The following is a 6,543-nucleotide window of genomic DNA, read 5'->3' as shown; positions in this document are numbered from 1 at the left end:
AAAACAATGTGCAAAATATCTCATTAGCTCTCAACCTGTGGCTAAAACATGGTATGAATTGGATATGGTTTATTTTAGTCAGTTTATGTAATTTTTCATCTCATAAGTCTATGACATTGTTTTTCCTGATCTTAATACTATTTCCCCAATATTCCCCCTCAGATCTTTTTCTTTGGTGTCACTGTTATATTCTTAGTATCTGGAATGTATTTGCTACTATCAGCCCTTAATAATTTTCTTGATATGATATGCATATGACAGTCAATATATAAACAGCATAGTTGCTGTTCGTTAAACATTCTGTATTTCATTCAACATTTCTTGATATGATTAAAATATATCATATATAAATTACAGAAACTCTTCTACTGTCTGTAAGACAACTGTAAGCCTTCTTATGTTGCGAGAGAAAGTTTTAAAAATATTAAAAATGAGTTTTTTTCCTGAAATATATTGTAACACAAGTATGATAATGCCTTTTTTAAATTTATTTTATTATTTTATTTTCAGGTGCTTATGTGTATATTTGTGTGTTAATGAGCATGACTCCATATATGTGGGTGAAAGTGCACACATGCATTGGAGTTCAAAGGAGAAGTTCAGGTATCATCGCTTACGAGATATTGTCTTTATTGGTGTTGTATAAACAGCATCCCCTCCTCTCTGGCCACAGCCTAGAGCATATGATATCTAGACAGAGCCTGTTCTTCTCAGTGCAATGATCCTGGTCCTTGTCACCTGAAGAACACAGAGATATCTGTGTATACTCCCACAGACTTCTGAAGGTTACACTTAGAACACACTATCACCACTGGCTCATTATTGTGCTAAGAAGCTGAACCTTGCCATGACTTAACTAGAATCACTTTTTTAAAAAAACCTTTATTGATTTTTGCAAATTTTACATCATAATCGTGATCCCAGGTATCTTCTTGTCTTCCCACATCTGCCCTCTGCCCTTACAACTATCCCCCAAACAAAGGGAAACGTAAAAGAAAAACAACAACAACAAATAAAGTAAACAAACAAATCAAAAACAAAAGCAGAAAAGGGAATGGGATGCGCAGAATCTTGTTGTGGAAGCTGTAGTGTGGTCCATGGGTCAGGTCATACAATTCTCTGTTTAGTCCTTTCATCTTTGCTTGCTAATGTCATGAGTCATTGGTCTGATTTGAAGCCTCTAGCCTCTTCTACACCATGGAAAATGGACTCTCACTGTCCTTGAGATCCTGCAGTTTTGGATCTTTACATTCCTCCCCTTCACATGCTACGATAGTGCATAGACAAGGTAGATGTTGGGCTAGGCTAACTCAGAACCCTGTTCCTGAGCCTGGGTGGTAGCTGGATTGGTCATTCTGCCAGTTTTCTCGTCTTCACCACCTTCAGCACTGCCTCAGTCAGCCCACTCAAAGCAGCTTGCAATAAGCAGTATGGCCAGCTCTCTTGTTCTCAGGCCCTCAGGTGAGGCTCACCCTCTCTTCACACCACAGGGCTAGCTTCACTGTCTTGCCCAGAAAAGATGCAAGGCCCTCTTTATGGATAGCTGCACGGGGTGGGATGGGGTCATATTGGGGGCATGGTAAGCTCTCCTGTTCTCTCACCCTCAGGCCTGGCTCAACTGCATCCCTGACAGCAGAGTTAGCTTTAGTTTGCTTCCCTGCCTGGGTGAAGCGTCTGCTCTCCTGTGTGCTGTAGCTGTTGATGGTCAGGGTGACTTCTCCCACTGATGCAGAATCTCTTGTATTGGGGGTACTGGGCATCTTTCCCTCACTCATTCCACTGCAAGACAGATGACAGCAAAGGGGAGCTTCAGCTCAGTCTTCAGGGTCAGCTCTTCTGCATCCCAGATAACAGGGTCTGCTCTAGTGTGCTGCCCAAGTGAAGTACATATCCATGGTGAAGACTGGGGCCATCTTTCCCTGTTGTGAGAGGGAGAGAAGCTATCCTGCTCATGTATCCAGTGAGGGGCAGGGGCAGCTATCACAGGATCACTCAGCATGACCTAGGATTTCAGCATGCATGGGGGAATCACTTCTGATATTCCAATTGCATATCAACACTGAGTGCCCCCAAGTCTTAACATTACAAACCATCTGACTACAAGAGCTAGTTCCAAGATAGGCTCCAAAGCTACAGAGAAACCTTATCTCAAAAAACCCAAAAGCCAAAACAAAACAAAGAAAAAAAAAACAATAAACATCTGAGATCCCAACAACCATACCCCAAGGACTGGACAGATATTCAATCCGAGAGACACTACCAAGGACTTGACTCCAGATGACCATGTGGTGTGGGATATTTGTACACTGTTTGAAGAAGTGTTGTTTTGACCACTACAATAAAAAGCTAAAAGGTCCAATAGTTAGTCAGGAGTTTAAGGGGGGGACTTCTGTACCAAGAAAGAAAAGCTTGGAGAAGACATGAAGGTGTGTGATATCTTTAGCAGACTCAGAGCCAGTGGATGTGTCATACTAAAAATAGGTAATGGAGCCATGTGGCAGAAAGAAACTAAAACAATATGGATAAATTAAGTTATAAGAACTACTTGGGAGAAAGTCTAAGCTAATTTCAAGCTTTCATAATTAATGATTAGTCTATGGGTCATTATATACAGGCTGGTGGTCCAAAGATATTCTGACAAAAAAGGCTTTCTACCTGTCCCATAGCAAAAGGATGAACAGCACACAGATACACACATACACAACCAAAAACAGCAACAATAAAATGCTTTATTTCCATAATAAATGATGTACATAAAAATAAAGGCCAATGATAAAAAATAAAATTATAAGTATGATCAAAGAATCCAAGTATGTTATTATTCCTGGAATGTAGCCTAGGAAAATACAAACTGTTAAGGAAATAGGTCAAACAACTAACAATATGAAATGTAATTTAATTAATTAAAAAGTGGAAATTCTAAAGAAAACCCAAAGTGAATAAAATTTGAAATGTAAAATTCAACAAATCAAACAAAACATTCAATAAAATTCATAACAATTGAATGTATCAAGTGAAAAATAGAGTATTCAGAATTAGAAACAGAGAAGTAGATCACTTAGCCAAAGAAATTGATAAATTTAATAAATCTTATGAACAAAGTCATAGGATCCTATAAAACATGGAATCTATGAATCTTGGGCATAAAAGAAGAAACACAAATAATGGCACAAAAATACATTTATCAAAATTAGTGAAGGAGCAGTTCCAAATCTGAGAGTGAAAATTTTTTTCTTCAATAGACACCAAATTTATCAACCATGCTCCAGTCAAGCTTTATGCTCATTAACAATTGTCTTACAAGAGATGGACTTCATAATTGTATTCATTTTTTTTCTTTTATTTTAACTTTTGTCTTGATTTTTTGAGAAAGGGTGTGATGAGAAGATGAAATTCAGTGAGTAGTGATGGGAGACTTAGCTATGGGAATTTAAGAATATGGTCAAAATAAAGTGCTTGAAAATGGTTTTATAAATATTTAAACAAAAAACTTAGGAAATTTAGCAGGAATAAGTTTCAAAGAAAGAAATTCAGTGATGTGAGGTAGCACATATTCACACACACACATACAGAAGAAACTTTCCTAAATCTAAGGAAAAATATGCTAATCGAGGTACAAAAAGAATATGGGACACCAAATAGAGAGCTAAAGTCCCCCTTATAATAGTAAAAGCACTAAACATACAGATATAATGAGAAAACACTAAACATAAGAACATATCAGAATATCAGCTCATTTTTCAACATGATCTTGTCATTAGCTGTTTAAAAGGCCTGACAAATTTAACATCCTTTCATAATAAAAGTTATGGAGAATACAATATACATATCCCAAAATAATAAAAAAATACAGATCTTACATTTAACATTATGTTAGATGGAAAAAATTCAAATATTTTCACTAAAATCATGAATAAGACAAGGATTTCTATTCTTTCCTGTGAAATATAGACCTTTACATCATAGCCAACGCAATACAACAGGTATAGAATAGGTACAAATAGGAGAGAAGGAAATCAAAGTATCCTTATTTGATGGTGAAATAATTTTATACAAAGGAGAATTTTAAAAACCCACAGCTGATGAAACATCTATCAATGTATAAATATACAAAATCAACACACAAAGATCAGTAGACTTCCTATATACAAAAATAAAGTAAATCAGGGAAAGACTATGATTCATGGTAAGGTCCCATAGTGAAATATGTTGAAATAAATTTACATAAGGAAATGTAAGACTTGTACAATACAAGTTTACGACATAAAGTTGGGGACAAAGAAAATAACAAATGATTGAAAGACCTCCCATACTCTTGTATTAGTAGGGCTAACATTGTAAAAATAAATGCATTCTTTCAAAAATAGTCACAGAATTCAATACAATTTCTCTCTTCTTCATCAAAACTGAAAAACTAAGGTTAAATATCAAGAATCAGAAACCCTCAGGATATCCAAGCAAGGCTTGAGGTATCAGCACTCATTATGGCAAGTTTGTTATGATATTTCAACATGACAATTAAGAAAGTTTCCATCCAGAATCTGATTGTAAGACCTTATTACTGAAGACAGCACATATTTAATGAGTCATAGAACATGGAAAAGTCATGTGGATACTAACTTGGAAATATCAACCCAATTAGCTTTCTTTTAGAATGTTTAAGGATTCTATCCATTCTACAGCATGAACAAAGTAATCACTGGTATTGCCAGGTTGTAATCCATGGCTGGACTAAAAAGTTTTGTTTAGTGTTGCAGTAGTAACAAAAATGTTATGGTAATAACCAATAATTGGATCTATGGTCTTCTCTACAAGATAAAAGTTATGCCCAGTACCAGTAATAGAGTCACGAACATATGGTTAAGTAGACAATGAGTCCTAGGAGTAAACCTACTACTAACTGAAAAACTAGCATAGTTTTAGGGCTGGAAAGATGGCTCAGTCTTGTATTATTGCTATAATTCATTTTTATATATACATATAAATAGAACATGCCAGATGGGAGAAACGTGAATCAAATAATTCTACCCTAACTCCAAATAGGGTATATTCAAGGTTTTCTTTATTAAAAGAGAAACTCATGAATCACAAGAAAACAGGAATGAAGTCCAACATTGAGGCGTGGCACATGGGAAGAAGATGGGCAGAGCAGGTGCTCCTGGGGCATTTTTGTGCCCAAAAGCCATGCCCTACCTTGTCCATCGTCACAAAGGCCATTGGGTGAAGGAGGTATCACATCACCACTCCTTTTTGTCTAAATAACAGAGTTCAAAACCTAATATAAAACTATATGTAGTAAGATCAGATATCAAGTATAAAAACTAGAATTACAAGCAGCACAAACTATATTAAGCAAGAAACTTATGATAAGTGTTTCAATACCTATTCTACCCTAAGGAGTCTAAGTCTTGTATTAGAAATGGCTTAAGAGGAAAGTAACCATGACTATCTAATCTTCAACCCCACAAAAGTTCTGAGAAGGGAGATAATATTTCTTGAGTAGCCAGCCAGAGCAATTAAGCAGCTTTCAAAATGTACAGTGGATGACAGAGACCTTGGCAATAACCCAAAGTCTCATTTACAATGTTAAATCAACCAACTTTGCCTAAGCCTAGAGTCACTGACAGACCATTTTCAGACAAGAAGATTTTCAAAATTATCTTTCCATGTCTTGGCAAAGTTTCCCAGTTTTTTTTCTTGTATCCTGCTTGTTTAATCCAAGCACCATACATTTTGTCAGTGGACAAAGCATGGGCAGTTTCTTTCCCAAAGGCTAGTTTTGTCAAGAAGAAAACAAGCTCCAAGTGAAGTGTCTTCATTGTTCAACATTCTCTCAGGAATAGATTGGTGCTGCCAGGAGCAGTCATTTCTCATGTCAACAGAATTCTAAGTTGTTTAAATGTTATATTCTATAGATCTTTGTAGTGGTTGAAGATTACCTATCTATATGGAATACAATCTCTATGTACTTAAAGAAACTGATTAGCCTAACTATATGTAGGACAAACATGGATGACTACTGGCCTATAATACTTATAACTTAACTGTATAACTTAAAGACTAAGACTTTATATTATAATATTAAACAATCTTTAAACAACTATGCAGCAAATGAGAACAATGTCCTGAAAAAAGTAAACAACTTATAAGTATCTTGATTAGTAGGAGTAGTATGAGTAAACTCACAATAATCTACCTACTATCCCATTCAATTTTCCTTTCTTTATTTTTGAAAGAGATCTCTGAGTCCACATATTTTTCATCCCAACCCCTAAACCTCTACCAGCAATAATCAACCCCTTAATAATGTTCCTAACCCTGAAGACAGACTTTGTTGACAGAAGTGCTGTCATCTTCAAAAATTACTTCCAGCTTTCATGAGGCAATATTCTTTCTATAAGATCCTGTAAAATTAAAATGATGGTCAAGTTTCAAGATTACTATTTATTTGGTTTTTTTTTGGGGGGGGGGTCGAGACAGGGTTTCTCTGTGGCTTTGGAGCCTGTCCTGGCACTAGCTCTGTAGACCAGGCTGGTCTCAAAC

The sequence above is a fragment of the Microtus ochrogaster genome, chromosome 5 (assembly GCF_000317375.1).
Source record: "Microtus ochrogaster isolate Prairie Vole_2 chromosome 5, MicOch1.0, whole genome shotgun sequence".
In the NCBI taxonomy this organism is placed as follows: Eukaryota; Metazoa; Chordata; class Mammalia; order Rodentia; family Cricetidae; genus Microtus; species Microtus ochrogaster.
This window is presented reverse-complemented; position numbering follows the sequence as displayed.